Source organism: Heterodontus francisci, chromosome 2 (assembly GCF_036365525.1).
Source record: "Heterodontus francisci isolate sHetFra1 chromosome 2, sHetFra1.hap1, whole genome shotgun sequence".
Classification (NCBI taxonomy): domain Eukaryota; kingdom Metazoa; phylum Chordata; class Chondrichthyes; order Heterodontiformes; family Heterodontidae; genus Heterodontus; species Heterodontus francisci.
Window position 1 is genome coordinate 161022471 of NC_090372.1, and position 19553 is coordinate 161042023.

General features: G+C 45.6%; 1 protein-coding gene and 1 non-coding gene across 7 annotated transcripts in view; both read left to right on the forward strand.

Moving 5' to 3' along the window:
* Positions 1–19553, forward strand: part of adam22 (ADAM metallopeptidase domain 22) — a 430588-nt gene that overhangs the window by 103430 nt on the left and 307605 nt on the right. The window lies entirely within an intron of this gene.
* On the forward strand, positions 8733–8816 carry trnas-uga (transfer RNA serine (anticodon UGA)). Its single transcript has one exon. It is a non-coding gene; the product is annotated as a tRNA-Ser (tRNA).

Here is a 19553-nt window from a genome sequence, read left to right on the forward strand (position 1 = left end):
AGGTTCTGGTGACCTGAAGAAAATGTTTACAGAGAAATGACAGGTCAAGATTTAAAGGGATCAGGAGGCTTGGCTCTTGAGATATTGCTTTTGGTTTTGCTTTGGACAGTGTCCTGGGGTGTGAACAGTTTTGAAGGCAGTTGGAGAAAACCATCCAAGAGAGCAGTCACCATCAGCACCCTCTTCCATCTCTTTGAGAACTTCTTGAGAATTAAGTGTAAGAAATAGAGAATCTGATGCTGCATTTCTCCTGAAAATCCTGCCAGAAACCCCTGTTGCTGCATTTCTCCTGGAAAGCCTGTCAAACTGATCTTCAACATTGCCTGAAAAGAACTGTTCTAGAAAGATCCCAGTGACAATTGTCTATGCGTATTTGGGATGCCAAACCAAAAAGGGACAATTGACATCTTTTGATATCTTCTCTTTTTTTCTTCAAGAATTAGCAAGTATTTGGCCAATGTATTTTTTGTCCTTTTTTTGTAACAGAGCTCTAAAGAGAAAATCTCTATTTTTTGGTTAACTGGTGTGTGTGTGTGTGTGTGTGTGTGTGTGTGTGTGTGTGTGTGTGTGTGGGGCTAAGGTACAAGGGAACTTTCTTATTTCAATCTGGGTGTTAATGCTTTGCTTCGTTACTGATTAAGTCTTGCTTCATAATAAACTGATAATTTTGTTATTTATTAAAGAAACCTGGTTGGTGTATTTTATTCTGGGATAAAGAGTAGAGTCTATGATTGACCATATCAGTAACTGGGTAAAATATATGCTGTGACCTGTGGAGAAGTGGAACTAGAAAAAACAGTACACTCCTCCTGCCTCGGTCGTAACAATCTGTAAGAAGCTGCAGCTGTTCTAAAATTAGCGCATCTTAGTTGTTCATTTAGAGCAAAGGTTTATATTCATTGTACATTTGCAAAATCTGCACAGGCTGCTACAAAATCTACTGCAGGTCGGAATTTGCAACATGGTTTCACATTTTTAATGTTTCAGGACTCCGCCCCATCTCATTCATGGGTGGGATTCTTCTGATGGCTACGTTGCGATAGCTCCGCTGGAGTACTGCATGTAAGAGTTTGGATAAAATAAGAGTAATGTCAATCACACTGCACAATTTCCTGTGCCAGATTTGTATTTTGAATGTACCCTTAAAGGAAGTAGTCATGCTCAGCAGCTGAGCTGAAAGTATTCTAGCAGAAGTTTGCAGTCTGTCTTCATGAGAGAGAAGGGCATCTGCTTCACAACAGATGTCTTCATTAAGTTTTGAGCCAGTTTCTGTGCTTTAGAAGTAAGCACATGCTTATATGGAAAGGCTATTGGCTCAATTCTTTATTGTGTGTAGGCCCAGACAATTAAGGGGCCTTGGATTTCACCATAGATATTAAGTAAGTTACTTTCTGTGTAGCAAATTCATTTCTCTTAAGTTGATCCTCCAGTAAAGTTCTTATGTTCTTATGTTAAAGTGGAAAGATCAAAGGAAAAGTTTTGTGGGATGCTGCCAGTGAGAACGCATACAGAACCTGGTGATTCAGTTGTTTCATATTGATTTTAATTTTGTGGGCTATAATTGTTCATTATAGTTGAGATTAATCTCTCCATTTGTTACTTTGGACCATGAGCCAAAAATGTTCTACTCTTTCCTCATAATCATCAAATGATCTTTTCACATTCAGCAGTTAACAGGACAAATTTGGGAGTGGAACTCCAGCTGCTGTCCAAATGGCCACTGGCTACCTCCATCCAGAGAGTCTTCTTGCTGGACTTGTCTAAGAAAAAAGATTCCACATTCCTTTTCCAACCTCCATGGCCTTGCTGCCTGCCCGTAAGAGAGCTTCCATTCTGAGCAGGGCATGAGGCCTTCTTCCTTCGGGTGCACTTTCTAATGGATTCCTGTGGCTGAACTCCCAATATACATCCCTGTCACATGAAGCTCTGTGACAGAAGCAGAAAAAAACAATATTTACCCCATATTCTTTAGAACTATGGGATGTGGCCCCATAGCTAAGTTTCTCAATAAAACAATGTCCTCAATACTTACTGCTCCTCTCATCCACAACAAACAGGAGAAGGTTGGAGAGGTGGTTGAACCCTTAAAAAAACAAATGCGTCTGTTGGGACAGCAGAGCACTTCATTATCATATTTAAATCGGACTCCCTCAGTGGATTTGGGAGCTTGATTTAAATTTAACAATTGAAGAACAAGTTTCCAGGACTCAGGATACCTGTCAGCAAAATGGAGACAGGAGCTGTCGGTTCCAGAAGTTTTTTTCTAGCATTCCTTGTGGGCCCAGAGGAGATGAGTGCTTCCCCTGACCCCTCAAACAAACCTTCGGCCTCCCTTCTGCCAATCATGGCCTCTCTCTAGCTTCTGCCTCAATCAGCAACCATCCCCTCCTAGCCCTGATCTGAAGCCCGCCCTGCAATCTGCTGCCCCTTCCCCAGTTGATGCCTGACCCATGATTGCTGGTGACTGTCCCCAAGGGTCCCCAGCTGTGAATTTGGCCAGCTACCAGGTGAAAAATGGAAGAATAAAATTATGAGGTCCTGCCACTAAATTTGGCACGACCTTTCCCCAGTGCTACCACTCTGTCTCCACCTCCCTATAAATATCGGGACCAGTATGTGACTGGAACTGACCTTCAAACTGACTTTCCTGTGAGTTAACCCTATGGCCAGGATTTTACTGGCCCATGGGAGGTGGGATGGGAGATGCAGGGGGTTGCCGATAGAATCGTGGGGAGCCTTATCAGATCGGCTTCCTGACACAGTCCCACTGTCCAAGGAGGCAGGCAGCCAATTCCCATAATTAAAGGCCAATTAAGGCCCATTTTACGGTGCCATTAGCGTCTTGCTGCCAGCGGGATGATGCCCTGCTGCATGAGCAGGCTGCCAGCTAAATGGAGGCGGCCTCCAGTGGTAGGGAGGGTTTAATAGAACAAAGAGGTGGCTGCGGGCAAGGAAGGCAGCCGCACAACCCCAACGATTTCTCCAGAGGGGTTTTCCCACTGACACTGGGCCCCATGATTTTTTAAAAACTTTTTTCTTTAATTACCTGCTGTAGGCCCCAGGTCTTCTGCATTCCTTAGCAGCGACCAACTCTCTCGGTGGCATTGCTGAGGCTTCAGAAACTGCTGGCCCTCTGATTGGGTAGCAGGCCCGCAGGCGCATAATTAGGAGGCTGCTGTGGTAAAATTGTCAAGCAGGTTCTGCTGCCGGCAACTGCGGGCTTGGGGCCCGCTTTTTACCCTGACGTCGATGTCCTGACTCCCCTCGTAAAATTCAGCCCAAGGTTTTTCTTCCAAACTTCAATGCTAAATGATTCATTTTAATGTATAGTTATTAATTAAGAGCCTTGTTATTTTATGTATTTCTCCAAAAGTTTTTCTTACCAGAGAGAATGTATTTTCCTACATTCAGTAAAAAAGTTAGCAGGAGTATTAAACTGCCTCCCCAGTTCATGCAGGTGATGACGTGTTCACTATAGTTAGCAAATACAGGAAAATGGACCCCCAGGTAACCAAACTATTTCGAAGCATCTGTAGTGTAATTTCTTGTGGAAATACTGGCCTCTAAAGAATTTACAATAAAAGCATTTGTAGCACTTTATTTTAATGTAATTCTTTAGGCAATGCAGAGCTAACCTGTTGAAGGTCAATAGCCAATAATTGAACATGTATACCAAATATATCAAATTTAAAAGGAGTGTATTGACCTACTTCAGATATTATTACTGTAACTACAAGAATATCTAAATGATATTCTGCAAAAAAAATCTGTGCATTGCTTTCCAGCAGTTTACTTGAGTTAAGAACATAAGAAATAGGAGCAAGAGTAGGCCATAAGGCTTGTCGGGGCTGCTGCACCATTTAGTATGATCATGGCCGATCTTCGGCTTCAACTCCACTTTCCCTCCCACTCCCCATATCCCTTGATTCCCTGAGAGACCAAAATATATTTAGAACATCCAATACCCTCTGGGGTAGAGAATTCTAAAGATACATAACTCTTTGAATGAAGATATTTCTCCTCATCTGACCTAAATGATTGTCTCCTTATCCTGAAACTGTGCCCCTTGTATTTTAGATTGCCCAGCCAGAGGAAACAACCTCTCAGTGTCGACCCTGTCAAGACCCTTCAGAATCTTGTAAGTTTCAATGAGATCACCTCCCATTCTTCTAAACTACAGAGAACATAGACCCAATTTACTCAGCCTGTCATCATAGCACAACCCTCTCATCCCAGGAACCAATCTAGTGAACCTTCGCTGTGCTGCCTCCAATGCAAATAGATCCTTCCCCAAATATGGTGCCCAAAACTGCACACAGTGAGTTGAACTTAATGAGTACAGTACAGGCCATGATGGTGGACCCAGAGATGGGCACTGTTACTGCTTGTCACGTGGTGGGTGGCCACTTATTATTTAAAGCCTTGCTTGCATTTCTGCCTTAGACTCATTTGCATTGCTCTCTGGTGAAGCCGTTGCTGTGGTGACTCCTGGAGCTCCCAGGCCATGGAGCAGGACTCTGCAGGATGGCAGAGACAAGACACGGTGTGGTCTCACGGATTAGCTATGCCTCCCTCAAGATTCTCTTCCAGTTTGTATGGGAAAGTTGGGAGGTCCTCTTCCACAGCGATGGCAAGAAGAGGTCCTCCTGCCTGACCAAGCAAACCTGAATGAAGATCATAGAGGAGGTCAGCAGCTGTGGGGTCACCCCCCCCCACCCCCCCCCCCCACCCCCCCCGCCATCCCCCTGAACATGGGTATGGTGCCGCATGAGGATCAATTACCTCCTTTGTTCCGCCAAGGTGAGTGCTCCATACCTCCCCTTTTTAGGGATTGCATGTGGCTAAGCAGGAGGAAGTGGATATGGGAGGAAGGCAGCACATAGGCGCTGGCAGAGGGGGTTCATTATTGTTCATTATTCTGTCATTCAACACCCTCTCTGCACTAACGCTTTGTCTTTCACCACACCATTACCACACCTTTGCCTTTGCTCCAGGACCTTTTGGTCAGTTATTCTCTATGACCCGCTGTCTTATCAACACCTTCCCTTTTGTTATCTTTTGCCCCACCCCCGCTTTATTTGCTTAAAACCTATTACATTTATAATATTTGCCAGTTCTGATGAAGGGTCACTAACCTGAAATGTTAACTCTGCTTCTCTCTCCGCAGATGCTGCCAGACCTGCTGAGTATTTCCAGCATTTTTTGTTTTTATTCCAGATTTCCAGCATCTGCAGTATTTTGCTTTTATTTCAAGGGGTAAGTATCACCTGATCCTGACAGATGCATGGCTACATCTCAGCCGCAGGCCACTTTCTTTCACAGCTCATCCCCATTAATACCCCTACAGCGTACGGGAGGATGAGCTATCTTGGATACCCCAGCAGGGGATGAGGGGCTGCTACTAGCAGAACTGTCATGTTGATCTCTCTGCGAAATATGACTATCTCCCTCTTTTCACTTGCAGGACAAGACGGCCCATAACAGCAAAGGAGACATTGCAGACTGGTGGAGGCATCCAGATCTTTGGCCTCTCTCGACAGCTGAGGAGGAGGCACTTGAATTAACGGGGACCCAGGGCGGCCACTTAATAGCTAGACCCAACCATGTTCAGCTGCTTCATCAATGACCTTCCCTCCATCATAAAGTTGGAAGTGGGGATGTTCGCTGATAATTGCACAATGTTCAGTACCATTCGTGACTGCTCAGATACTGAAGCAGCCCATGTCCAGATGGAGCAAGACCTGGATAACATCCAGGCGTGGGCTGATAAGTGACAAGTAACATTCGCACCACACAAGTGCCAGGCAATGACCATCTCTAATAAGAGAGAATCTAACCCTCTCCCCTTGATGTTCAATGGCATTACCATCACTGCTACAAGAGCAGTCAGAGGCTGGGAATTCTGCAGTGAGTAACTCACCTCCTGACTCCCCAATGCCTGTCCACCATTTACAAGGCACAAGTCAGGAGTGTCGTGGAATACTCTCCACTTGCCTTGAAGGGTGCAGCTCCAGCAACACTCAAGAAGCTCAACACCATCCAGGATAAAGCAGCCCGCTTGATTGGCATCCCATCCACCACCTTCACCACTGGTACACTGTGGCAGCTGTGTGTACCATGTACAAGATCCACTGCAGCAACTCATCAAGGCTCCTTCGACAGCAACTTCCAAACCCCTGATCTCTACCACCTAGAAGGGCAAGGGCAGCAGATGCATGGCAACACCACGACCTGCAAGTTCCTCTCCAAGCCACACACCATCCTGACTTGGAACTATGTCGCCGTTCCTTCACTGTTGCTGGGTCAAAATCCTGAAACTCCCTTCCTGACAGCACTGTGGGTGCACTTATATCCCAAGGATTGCAGCAGTTCAAGAAGGCAGCTCACTCCTCCCTTCTCAAGGGCAATTAGGGATGGGCAATAAACGCAGGCATAACCATTGACACCCACATCCCATGAATGAATAAAAAAATGCTGATAAACTGGAGTCTTCGCGCAAGACAGTAAGGATTTTCTTCCATTGACATACAGTTTACTTCTGGAGACCCACATCATGCATGGTTGGCATGTTGAGATCTGCACATACTAATCTGCACGTTTGTGTTCTCTCGGGCAGGTTGGTGTCCGCAGGAGTCACCAGCAGAAGGGGGGCATAATTCCACCTCTGAGGAAGAACCGCAGTCAGAGGATGCACCGTCCCGTGACTCTCCTGCACCTTCCACAAGCGCAGATACTTTAACTTCGGTGGGTTTCTGCTCGGCTTTAAAGTCAGGATTACGAGCTGGTGAGAGCACCGCACACGTGCCCGAGCAGCTGGCTGAGGCTGAAACAGCCGAAGTCTCTGACAGTCAGAGGACTGTGAGTAGCCAGGCCCGGGCTGAGCCCAGGCTCATGATGGGCCTCTGGTGTTGACAGCACAGGGCATGCTGGAGTTGCAGAGAGGGGTAAGGCAACATCTGGTGGAGATGCTAGAGGCCGTCGCAGCCATGAGTGGACAATGGAGGGGTCCATCCATGCCATGAGTGCTGCCATGTCTCAGGCATGTGAGCACATGGCTTCCTCCAAGGAGAGGTTGGCGATCCTCATGGAGAGCCAGATCCCCAAATTCGCACAGACCTGCACACCATCACCTTGGACATGAGCTCCACACAGCAGTGGCATGGCAAGGTCCATGGAGTCTTTTCCAGCTCCTCATCCTTCTCTGCTCAGCAAGGGGTTCAAGTGAGCCTTGAAAGGGAGGAGGGGAGGCTGACCTCCACAAATGGGAGCTCCTCTCAGGATGCTCTGAGTGGGATCAGCAGCTCCTCAGCCCCTCCTCAAGTGAACCCAGCTCTAGTAGCTACGATGCCTGAGGAGACTCCTGCACCTGTGCAGGAAACCCTCTCGCAGCCGGGGCCCTCCAGGCCTCAGGCAGCCAGAGGATGGCCACCAAAATCATCCCAGGCCAAGGGGCAGCCTTTCCTCCAGCCCAGCTGCTAGCACAGGGGTCACATTTGTTTTCATTTTTGGCATTAATTTTCTTGTGGAAAATGATTATTCTATCATGCCTTAATTGTGAGCTGTGACTTCCTCCTTCCCCCTTAGTGGATGTCAATGTAGGCACAGCCCTCATTTGGAAAGGGTCCCCCATGGCCCATACCGTGTCATTCAGCTGAGCACTACATAAGCTGGGCCCTTCTTGGCATAGCTGGCTGCTGTTGCTCTCATTGTGAAGCTTCAAGGGGCAAGCACAGCTGCATCCTGGCCCTCCCTCCGTCAGAGGCGCTGCATCACTTCACGGGGGGTCCAAAAAGACAGGGTGTATGAGACCCATGCCAAGCGCTCAGTAGGCTTCCAGAGTGCTGTCCTTGTAGCAATGATCCTGCCTTGGCAGCTGTCCCTTAGCTATTTCTCCCAGCAGAATCCCTGATGGCCTTCAGTGCCCACCCTTGCTGATAGCTGACCCTCTCATCCAGCAGTATGGGCACCTGACCCTCTCACCCAACAGTTTGGCCACCTGGTACAGCTACCCATAACAAACCCCCCCCCCCCCCCTCCCCACCATCCCCCCCCCTCCCCTTGTAGACCATCTGAGACCCAGTTCACCCAGTACTGGCACTCGAGACCCAGCCCACCTGGTACTCCCACCTGAAATCCAGCCCACCCGAGACCCAGCCCACCGGTATTTCCACCTGAGACCCAGCTCACCCAGTACTGGCACCTGATACCCAGCTCACCTGGTACTGGCTGCTGAGACTCAGCCCACCCATGCAGAGTACACAGCACGGTAGGCCGACAATGACCTCCACTCCCCCCTCTTTCCCTATGCAGTGCTGGTCATGGCTGCCTACCCGTCGCTGCACTGAGACCTTGCCTCGGTGTCGCCAACTTTCAATGGGTGGGGATCCAAAGACATGTGCAATCTGCCTGTAGTCTACTTAATTCCAAGGCTCCCATTGAATCACTTACAATTGCATGCTAACTAATGTATTATATCTCTATATTCTGCCATTTAATTTGATGCCACCTCGGTGCTTTCTTGCCACTGACTAAATCTGCAACCACGCCAGATTTTCGCGCAGGTTCGTCTGCGCTATTCTCCGGCCCCCCCACTCCTCCATTCCCACTCCAAATGGCCGCACTAAATTCAGTCCAGTATTTCAAGTGTGGTCTCACAAAAGCCTGCTACAATTACAGCAAGACTTCTTTATTCTTGTACTCCAATTCCCTTGCAATAAAGACCAAGCAGCTCAGCTGTGATGGCCGAGTGGTTAAGGCGTTGGACTTGAAATCCAATGGGGAATTTCCCTGCGCAGGTTCAAACCTTGCTCACAGCGGCTTTGTGTCATTTTAGGCACAGTGGCGCAGTGGTTAGCACTGCAGCCTCACAGCTCCAGGGACCCAGGTTCGATTCTGGGTACTGCCTGTGTGGAGTTTGCAAGTTCTCCCTGTGTCTGCGTGGGTTTTTTCCGGGTGCTCCGGTTTCCTCCCACAAGCCAAAGACTTGCAGGTTGGTAGGTAAATTGGCCATTATAAATTGTCACTAGTATAGGTAGGTGGTAGGGAAATATAGGGACAGGTGGGGATGTTTGGTAGGAATATGGGATTAGTGTAGGATTAGTATAAATGGGTGGTTGATGGTCGGCACAGACTCGGTGGGCCGAAGGGCCTGTTTCAGTGCTGTATCTCTAATCTAATCAACATGCCATTTGCCTTCCTAATTGCTTGCTTTAACTACATGCTAACTTTTTGTGTTCCTTGTATGAGCACACCCAAGTCTCTCTGAACATCAACATTTACAAGTTTCACGCCTTTTAAAAAATATTCTGTTCTCCTATCCTTACTACCAAAGTGAATAACCCACATTTGCCTACATTATACCCCATCTGCCACCTAGTTGCCCACTCACTTAATTTGTCTATATCTCTTTGCAGCCTCTTTGAGTCCTCCTCACAGCTTGCATTTCCATCTACCTTTGTATCATCAGCAAACTTAGATACATTACTCTCTGTCTCTTCATCTAAGCCACTAATATAGATTGTAAATAACTGAGGCCCCAGCACTGATCCTTCCGGCACGCCACTCGTCACAGCCTCCCAACTTGAAAATGCCCAATTAATGTCTACTCTTGGCTTCCTGTCTGTTAACCAATCCTCTATCCATGCTAATATATTACCTCCAACTCTATGACCCCTTATCTTGCCTTTTGTGTGGCACCTTATCAAATGTCTTTTGGAATTTCTTGTATACTACATCTACTGGTTCCCCTTTTACTACCCTACCAGTTAAAACTCTAATAAATTTGTCAAATACGATTTTCCTTTCATAAAACGATGTTGACTTTGTCTGAACATGCTATGACTTTCAAAGTGCTTTGTTAAGACTTCCTTACTAATAGATTCCATCACTTTCCCGATGTCTGATGTCAGGCTAACTGGCCTGTAGTTTCCTGTTTTTTCTCTCCCTCCTTTCTTGAATAGTGGTGTTATATTTGCTAACTTACAATCTGGTGGGACCGTTCCAGAATGCAGACAATTTTGGAAAATCATAGCCAGCGCATTCACTATCTCAGCAGCTGTCTCTATTAGAAGCCTAGGATGTAGACCATCAGGTCCTGGGAATTTGTTGGTTTTTAGTCCTTTAAGTTTCTCCAATACTTTTTCTCTGCTGATAATTAATTATATTAATTTCCTCACACTTATTAGCCCCGAATTACCTGCTATTTCTGGTATGCAACTTGTGTCTTCAATTATGAAGACAGATACAAAATATTTATTCAATGTCTTCTTTGGGCCTCCTTATCTCGAGAGACAATGGATACGTGCCTGGAGGTGGTCAGTGGTTTGTGAAGCAGCGCCTGGAGTGGCTATAAAGGCCAATTCTAGAGTGACAGGCTCTTCCACAGGTGCTGCAGAGAAATTTGTTTGTCAGGGCTGTTGCACAGTTGGCTCTCCCCTTGCGCCTCTGTCTTTTTTCCTGCCAACTACTAAGTCTCTTCGACTCGCCACATTTTAGCTCCGTCTTTATGGCTGCCCGCCAGCTCTGGCGAACGCTGGCAACTGACTCCCATGACTTGTGATCAATGTCACAGGATTTCATGTCGCGTTTGCAGACGTCTTTAAAGCGGAGACATGGACGGCCGGTGGGTCTGATACCAGTGGCGAGCTCGCTGTACAATGTGTCTTTGGGGATCCTGCCATCTTCCATGCGGCTCACATGGCCAAGCCATCTCAAGCGCTGCTGACTCAGTAGTGTGTACAAGCTGGGGATGTTAGCCGCCTCGAGGACTTCTGTGTTGGAGATACGGTCCTGCCACCTGATGCCAAGTATTCTCCGGAGGCAGCGAAGATGGAATGAATTGAGACGGCTGAACAGGCTCCAGAAGCTGGCCGAGCGCGTCTACCCTGAGGCATAGTGTGGCTTTTGAGCAGAGAGATCGACCGTTGACATGCTGTTCTCCCTTCGTCAGATACAGGAGAAATGCCGTGAACAACAGATGCCCCTCTACATTACTTTCATTGATCTCACCAAAGCCTTTGACCTCGTCAGCAGACGTGGTCTCTTCAGACTACTAGAAAAGATTGGATGCCCACCAAAGCTACTAAGTATCATCACCTCATTCCATGACAATATGAAAGGCACAATTCAACATGGTGGCTCCTCCTCAGAGCCCTTTCCTATCCTCAGTGGCGTGAAACAGGGCTGTGTTCTCGCCCCCACACTTTTTGGGATTTTCTTCTCCCTGCTGCTTTCACATGCGTTCAAGTCCTCTGAAGAAGGAATTTTCCTCCACACAAGATCAGGAGGCAGGTTGTTCAACCTTGCCCGTCTAAGAGCTAAGTCCAAAGTACGGAAAGTCCTCATCAGGGAACTCTTCTTTGCTGACGATGCTGCTTTAACATCTCACACTGAAGAGTGCCTGCAGAGTCTCATCGACAGGTTTGCGGCTGCCTGCAATGAATTTGGCCTAACCATCAGCCTCAAGAAAACGAACATCATGGGGCAGGATGTCAGAAATGCTCCATCCATCAATATTGGCGACCACGCTCTGGAAGTGGTTCAAGAGTTCACCTACCAAGGCTCAACTATCACCAGTAACCTGTCTCTAAATGCAGAAATCAACAAGCGCATGGGAAAGGCTTCCACTGCTATGTCCAGACTGGCCAAGAGAGTGTGGGAAAATGGCGCACTGACACGGAACACAAAAGTCCGAGTGTATCAGGCCTGTGTCCTCAGTACCTTGCTCTATGGCAGCGAGGCCTGGACAACGTATGTCAGCCAAGAGCGACGTCTCAATTCAATGTCTCTGTAATTTCCTCATTCCCCATAATAATTTTTCCTATCTCTGCTTCCAAGGGACCAAGGTTTATTTTAGCTACTCCCTTCCTTTTTATATACTTGTAAAAGCTTTTACAATCTGTTTTAATAATCCTCGCTAGTTTGATCTCATATTCTATGTTTTCCCTTTTTGTCAACTTTTTGGTGTCCCTTTGCTGGTTTCTAAAACACTCCCAATCCTCAGGCTTCCTACTATTCTTTACAATATTATAAGCCTCTTCTTTTAATTAATACTATTCTTAACTTCCTGAGTAAGCCACAGATGGATCTTTCTTGCTGAGCTTTTATTTCTTAATGGAATGTATTTCTGTTGAAAATTTTGAATTGTTTCTTTAAATGTTTCCCATTGTTTGTTTATTGCCATACCTTTTAGCCTAATTACCCAATCAAGCTCAGCCAGCTCTCCCTCCATATCTATGTATTTGGCTTTTTTGAAGTTTAAGATTCTTGCTTGTGATTGGAGTATGTTGCCTTCAAACTTAACATGGAATTCAATTGTATTATGATCACTATTTCCCAGAAGATCTTTTGCTATGCGATTAGATACAGATGGTGCATTCTCGTTTGTTCTCTTTCAAAATTCCCTCCCCCATTATCTATCTCACGGCCTCTCCTCCTCTCTGTCTCTTTCTCTCCATGAATTTGTTTGTGATATTGAAAGGAAAATGTTACTTAGTTGGTGGTGTGTTCTAGCTAGACAATTTTAGAGCTTGTCCCTCGTTAAATTTATGTATTATAATCAGTGATAGGAACAATAGTGATGCGGAAATTACTCTGAAAGCTAGACATTTGGGCCAGCTATACCTTTGGGATCAAAACTGATTTAGATAGAACGGGAGGAAACTCATGTGGTGTATAAACACTAGTGGAGACAAGTTGGGCTGAATGACCTGTTTCTGAGCTGTATATTTTATGTAATCCAGTTTTACAAAAGGCTACACGAAGCATTTTTCAAGATAATGCAAAGATAATTTGCTTGATTTTTCAAATCTCTGGTATTATTGTGGAACCTTGCTATTGGCATGGATTGCAGTATCCACCATGTATTTCCACATGCTCAAGTCATGACACTCCTAATTTTGGGCCGATGCTGCTATATTAGTGTTTTCATTAATGCATTTTATTTGAATTGCATCGTCTTTTCCTATAAATCTTGCTTTCAACTATCATTTCACTTGCAGCAAGCAAAATGGCCAGAATGGGAAATCCTTTTGGGATTTTTAATGGTGTTCTTAGATTTGGAAAATGCCTACTTCTCAAGGAAGCAAGAAAAGCAAGCATGACTACACCTCAGGTGTTAAGTACATACCTAGGATGTACATTTACTGATCTAGCCACTGTTCTCTAGGCATGCCTGAGGAGATTGACTTAGGTGCTTCTGCTTAACAAGAGAGACTGATATAGCTAAGTCATCTGGAGATGAACTGGTAGGCACAACTTTTATTGCCACTGAATCCTTTTAAGACACCACTGATGAAAGTGCCAAATCAGTCAATCATCTGTCTGTGGGTGCACGAAGGAATTGATAGAGATTTTGTTTACAAGGCGCAACAGGTTTATCATGTTTCCCATGGAAAGGATAACATGGAACATTTCCCAGTACTGCGTTTCCAAGAGAGCAGGGTATTGTAGTTAGCATCCATGTGGTCACCTGGCCAGCAGGCTACTGCTCCTCCACTAACTTCAACACTTGCTATTCCTTTACCTCTAAATTTTTCCACAGCCAATGCTATGCCCTCATGCTCAGTATCAGGATGTCTGTGACTGAATTGTTGCTTGCAAACTTTTATTATAGGAATGCAGGTGCTGTGTGATGTTCTGAGTCACTAGCAATGTTGACAGGCTACACCTTCAAGGATACAATGGTGGGAAACGAACAAATGTTGGAACGCTGCCTCCCAATGACCCTCAAAACAAAGCTTGCATTCTCGAATGCTGTGTGTGATATTTGCTGATAAGTTCAAGTAAGAATGAAGCAGAAAAATAAGTTTCATTTATACGGAACCTTTCACAACCTCAGGACATCCCAAAGTACTTTACAGCCAATGAGGTACTCTGAATTGCAGTTACTGTTTTAATGTAGGGAACACAGCATCTAATTTGCACACAGCAAGCTCCAACAAATAGCAATGTCTTAATGACCAGATGATGTATTTTTGTGATGTTAGTTCAGTGGCTAGAACACTGGGGATAACACCTCTGCTCTTCTTCACAATAATGCCATTCTTACATCCACCTGAAAGGGCAGATGGGGCCTTGGTTTAATATCTCATCTGAAAGACTGTATCTCCAACAATACAGCATTCCCTCAATCATGCACAGGAGGTATCAGACTAGATTTTTGTGCTCAAGTCCTGGAGTGTGACATGAACCTACAACTTTCTGACTCAGAGGCAAATGTGCTACCAACTTGAGCCAAGGCTGACTCAGATAAGGGGACAAGTCTTAAGAGCTGGGTGGTTTTAGGCCTGAACGTGGGGAGGCGTGCTACTCCACTTTTTCTATTTCTTCTATAGTCAGGTATGGCAGATTGCCAGGGTCACCTTCTTCAAGAGAGTTAGCACATGTGATTTGTGAGCTTTTCTCCAGATGAGACATGCTCCCTTCAATTTTGTGTTTCCTTGTTGGGCCAGCAGAAAGCTAGTCTTGAGAAGCTGTAAATTAAATGAGCACATACATAATGACAGACATGGTTAACCTGCATGCTAACCTGTGCCAGTAAATAACTATGCATCATGCAGCTTGGCACCATTTCAATGGTTTGGTGTGGAAGCCCTTGGAAAATGTGAACTTAACTAGGCTTTCAATTCTACATTACATCTTTACTGTCTGTCCTGCTGAGTTCGGGATTTGTATGAGATGCAACAACAGAGCTGTAAGGTTATGTGAGGACTTGGCATGAGCAAGCAGCAGATGTCAAACAGATTGACAGGTGACATGTTGTGCCACGGAATCTTAAACCACCTATCTGGTACAAAATACCGTAGGGATGAGATGCCTTGTGAGATTTCATAAAGTGCCTATTTCCTGTACATTGAGCAACATTGAGTCTGGCTATTATTTCCTGTCGGACATGGTGCACTGGAGTGCCAAACAGGGTAAACCACCTTGCACTTACCTCATGCAGCAACACATCCATTTCATCAGATGTCAGACAGGGTTGTTCCACTACATGTACAAAGACTCCATTTTATATCTCCAGGTTAACTTTTCCTTTCTTTCAGCCATGTCTGTCTTCTCTACCTACTACACCAAATCATTTGTGAACCTTTAAAAGGTCTGACAGATTTTCTTTTTTCTCCATATGCTGCACGTTCCCTTAATTTGCTGCATTATCTGTAAGTTGAAGCTGCTGCTTTCCATGGCTGCAAGCTTCCATGATTTCTTTCGCCCAACCTAACACTCCCCATAGGCTCCCTCAAGTATAGTCACGCTCCTTGTGCAGGGAGCTTTCTTAAAATCATATCCATGTTCTGCTAGAACTAATGATTTGATGAAGTCTGTCAGTGTACATTAGTGTAAATGTAAAATTAAAAAGAAACTTAGTAAAGTTTATTATAAATAGGTTGATATTAGCATTAATGCATCTCCAGAAATTAGTCTGAGAAGAAGTTACAGTACATCCTGCAAAATGCATACATTGGACTTTAGATTTAAAAATCTATATAAGTTAAGGAGCCTTCAGAAACGGTATAAAGATTTCATTCTCTGGAATTATCACATTTACTAAAACTATTTTCTACCATTGTTATTTGTTTATGTGTAGAAATAAGAAGAATTATAGATCGAGATGTAAGACTTGGCAAGTAATGTTGAAGCCACACTTGTTTCATTTGGCATTGTTTAGATCTGCGTGCTAGACGAACAAAAGGCAATTATATCAACAGTACAGTAACATACACTAGTTTTTGCCAGAATTTATTACTGGTCAAAGTAACAGATTCACTTTAATATCTCTGAAATAAAATTACTTTAGGGATTTTAAAATAAAAATACTGCTCAGGTCAATAAAGTCTCAACACTCAGGAAACACTCTTGATGTGAAGCTAGTTATTTCCTTGTATTATTTATAAATGAAAAGAAAGTATGCAGTGAGGTGACCCATTGGATACTCTTTCTCTTGCTACTGCTTTCAGATATTTGGGTTAAAATATGTTTGCATGAAATTTCTTCTTCTGCTATTTTATCAAAGGCGTTAGCTGATTTATTTTAATTGGGCTATTGCTCGCATTGAAATAGGCAATAAAATTTCATCCAAATTCTTCACAAATATTGCATAGAGCAACTTCAACTTTCTCAGCTATCCTGACTAAAGGCATGGTTTTGAGGGGGTAGGGCGATGGATTTTTTTTTACCATTATCAGGGGCATGTTATTCATGCAACCTTAATGAAATTAACTTAGGCTTCCAAAGCACAATGGCAGTGAGATTTGCTGCAAAACCTTTTATGTGGATGTGGTGTGATTGCATGTCAGTAAGCATATTTTTCTATTGTGTTAGAATTTAAGGTGCATTGTCATCACAGGTTCTGCCAGCAAGAACATAATCTTTGACTACACAAAACAAAGGAATTGTACATTCTATAATAGCAGCAGAGTATTATATTCCTTTCCATATCAGTGGACCAAAGGAGTCTGAGTAGGAAAGCCTTCAGATAGATGATTCTTTGTGAAGTTTACAATGATTGGAATTAAAGGTACCACGTTAGACTCAAAGATAGCTGCTGTCCAAGAATTCTTATTCTTTGGCCTCCTTGTCTCGAGAGACAATGGGTAAGCACCTGGAGGTGGTCAGTGGTTTGTGAAGCAGCGCCTGGAGTGGCTATAAAGGCCAATTCTAGAGTGACAGACTCTTCCACAGGTGCTGCAGATAACATTGGTTGTCGGGGCTGTTACACAGTTGGCTCTCCCCTTGCGCTTCTGTCTTGTTTTATGCCAACAGTTAAGTCTCTTCGACTCGCCACTCTTTAGCCTTGCCTTTATGGCTGTCCGCCAGCGATCACTGGCAACTGACGCCCACGACTTGTGATCATTGTCACAGGGCTACATGTCGCGTTTGCAGACATCTTTAAAGCGGAGACATGGACGGCTGGTGGGTCTGATAGCAGTGATGAGCTCGCTGTACAATGCGTCCTTGGGGATCCTGCCATCTTCCATGCGGCTGACATGGCCAAGCCATCTCAAGTGCCGCTGACTCAGTAGGGTGTATATGCTGGGGATGTTGGCCGCCTCGATGACTTCTGCGTTGGAGATATGGTTCTGCCACCTGATGCCAAGTATTCTCCGGAGGCAGCGAAGATGGAATGAATTGAGACATCGCTATTGGCTGACATACGTTGTCCAGGCCTCGCTGCCGTAGAGCAAGGTACTGAGGACACTGGCTTGATACACTCGGAATTTTGTGTTCCATGTCAGTGCACTATTTTCTCACACTCTCTCGGCCAGTCTGGACATAGAAGTGGAAGCCTTTCCCAGGCACTTGTTGATTTCTGCATCGAGAGACAGGTTACTGGTGATAGTTGAGCCTAGGTAGGTGAACTCTTGAACCACTTCCAGAATGTGGTCGCCAATATTGATGGCTCGGGCATTTCTGACGTCCTGTCCCATGATGTTCATTTTCTTGAGGCTGATGGTTAGGCCAAATTCGTTGCAGGCAGCTGCAATCCTGTCGATGAGTCTCTGCAGACACTCTTCTGTGTGGGATGTTAATGCAGCATCGTCAGCAAAGAGGGGTTCCCTGATGAGAACCTTCCGTACTTTGGTCTTCACTCTTAAACAGGCAAGGTTGAACAACCTGCCATCTGTTCTTGTGTGGAGAAAAATTCCTTCTTCTGAAGACCTGAACGTATGTGAGAACAGCAGTAAGAAGAAGATCCCAAACAGTGTAGGTGCGAGAACACAGTCCTGTTTCATGCCACTCAGGATAGGAAAGGGGTCTGATGAGGCGCCGCTATGCTGAATTGTGCCTTTCATATTGTCATGGAATGAGGTGATGATAGTTAGTAGCTTTGGTGGACATCCGATCTTTGCTAGTGGTCTGAAGAGACCACGTCTGCTGACGTAGTCAAAGGCTTTGGTGAGATCAATGAAAGCAACTTAGAGGGGCATCTGCTCTTCACTGCCACATACTTACCTGTAGCTGGCGAAGGGAGAACAGCATGTCAATGGTGGATCTCTCTGCTCGAAAGCCACACTGTGCCTCAGGGTAGACACGCTCAGCCAGCTTCTGGAGCCTGTTTAAAATGACTCGAGCGAAGACTTTCCCCACTATGCTGAGCAGGGAGATTCCACGGTAGTTGTTGCAGTCACCGCGGTCCTAGAATACAGATACTGTATTAAAACTCCACAGTATGGGCTGAATTTTATTAGGGCTCCGCGCTGCGCGGCGGCGCCCTTCTAACTCAGCAGGGTGCCCGTATTTAGCAGTCGCCACAGAGCTCCCGTGATATTACGCGCGGGGGCTCATTAGAATCACGGCGCCGATCTGCCCTCCCCATATTATGTGGGGAGAGGTGGGACATTCGGCGCAGTGAGAGAATTTTTGACAGCTGTGCAGCAGGTGCTGCGGCCCTATTTTAAGCGCCCCAGCATCTGCTTCCTGACAGCTGTCAAAGAATACTTACCTGACTGCTGAAGAGTGGGGCTGCTGTCAATCTGCCAGCAAGGCAGGAAGTGCTGCAGAAATCCAGCAGGTCAGGCAGCATCTGTGGAGAGAGAAGCAGAGTTAACTTGTCCAAGTTCACAGACCTGAAAGTTAACTCTGCTTCTCTCTCCACAGGTGCTGCCTGACCTGCTGAGTTACCCCAGCACTTTCTGCTTTGCTGCCACATACTTACCCTGCTGTGTCCCAGTGTCCTGTGAAGTTGCGATCCTCTTCTTCCACTCAAGTGTAACATTCCTTCTTGTAGGCATGTTGCCTCTGGGTGAATAATCTTAAATTTGCACATTCCAGGACGTGAGACTTTTGAGACTTAAGTACACCATAAAAGGTATTACAGAGGTTTACAGAGAACACACTGACACAAATGGGAATACATGGGTGTCACAGCAATGTAAATACGACTTACTCTAAATGTTTCTCACCAACATGTGTGTCCATTTCTTTGTGTGAATGATATGTGCCAGCATATAGCACCAATGTCAAATCCGTTTGCACTGTTGGCCCTTCAGAAGAGCCAACATATGCACTATCATCATTGCCATGCCACCATTACTCATGAGCATTTCCATGAATGCAGTGACATGGACACTGGCTCAGTCAGCTGCTGCCCCTAATAGTTTTCACAGGGATGCTGCAGGTGTGGACTTGTGCATGACAGGTGAACGAGGGGGATTTATGGCTTGCAGAGCTCATATCAATTCTTATGGAGCAGTCAGCCTTTGTCTGATAAGCCACTTCTGTACATCCCTACCTCGCTGTTAGCCCTGCGGGCAGAGCCTGGGTGCAATCTGCCCTCCCATGCGTCTTTCATGTTGTAGGTCCTCAGCGTCCTCATAGTCTGAGGAGGAATCCTGTTGACATCTCTCCTCATCATGCCAGGCCTGGCCCTTATTGGGTGCGTAGTTGTGCAGAGCAGCAAAGAAAGGAGCTGGCCTTTTCGACCCTATCCATCCAAACATTGGAGGTGCTCTTTCAGCATGCCGATCTCCTGCTCAATGGTGGCTCATATAGCTCAGTGGCTGGCATTGCATCTCTCCTCTGCAGCAGTGGTGGAGTCTCTCACTGGTGTTAGCAGC